The sequence below is a fragment of the Phalaenopsis equestris genome, unplaced genomic scaffold (genome assembly GCF_001263595.1).
Source record: "Phalaenopsis equestris unplaced genomic scaffold, ASM126359v1 Scaffold001205, whole genome shotgun sequence".
Classification (NCBI taxonomy): domain Eukaryota; kingdom Viridiplantae; phylum Streptophyta; class Magnoliopsida; order Asparagales; family Orchidaceae; genus Phalaenopsis; species Phalaenopsis equestris.
In genome coordinates, this window is record NW_018165644.1 from 53976 (window position 1) to 55141 (window position 1166).

A 1166-nucleotide genomic window follows, 5' to 3' on the forward strand; every position below is an offset into this window, starting at 1 on the left:
AAGAAAGACTGTAAAACGCTGTAAACTGTAAAAGTGTACCTGGCGAGTCTTCTCGTTCCACCACCTGAAACTCAAAATGCATGTCAGAGCATTTATGTATATAGAGCTGGAAAAGTAAAGTTTTGGAAACTTTCCTAACTCTATGTTGTGTATTGGGGGTCCTTAAAATTTTAAGGATAATATGATTAAGTAAAACATATTAAGTTTAAAAGATCCCTAAGATATTCACCAGATTAAGAGTACGGAGCAGGTCCATGCAACCTTCTTAATATCTGGTAAAAGATATTAGGTTCATTTAAACTTTATTATGTTACTTAATAATGCACCCAGAATATCCTGATACTCAGCGAACATTGATGTCTTGATTATTCTCAAGAATAAGGTAATTTTAAAATTATGTGGGTGAAGACCCTAAAAGGGGTAAATCAGTTTGTTTAAGAACACTTAGCCAAATTTTTTGTCCTAATTAGACTTGTGGTGTTTTAAAAGTGTTTAATTATATTGATTTTTCTAATCCTCTTTTAACAAGTGGATTTCAACTTAAGTTCACCACTAAGTCCTTAAGACCTAAGTGAATGTATTAAGTATGTGTATTAATTTTGAAAAGATTTAAAATTTTAAGTGATCATTATCAAGATTATTTAAACATCATTTTGATTATAAAAATTGATTTCAAAGTTCATTTTATGCTAAAGAAATTTCAAAAATTTTAATAATTATGGAAATTGTTCTTATATCTTGTAATTTGACAAAGTGAAGTGGGTTTCTACCAATTAAGCCCATTTTTTATTGCAAATTGTCAAATGAGTTAATTAATATTAGAAATAACCCATTTCCCATTTTGATTAAGTCTAAATGTTCATTAAGGCAAAAATATCAAAATTACCCTTTTACCCCTAAGGGTCCAAACTTTCATAATTTGTCAAATCCAAGTCAAATGACTTTGAGATTTTTATGTAACCCTACTGATAGGTAAATTAAGACATCAGAGGAAGAAATGTGAATTTTCACAATTTAATTTAATTCATATAATTATTTTTATGCCAAAATATGCATTTTTAAGGAAAATTCCAAAAGATGATCAAGACAACTCCTAATCATTTGAAATTTTTATGTGAACTAGCCCTAGATTAGAAAGTCCTTTGGCCAAAATTTCATAATTTTTT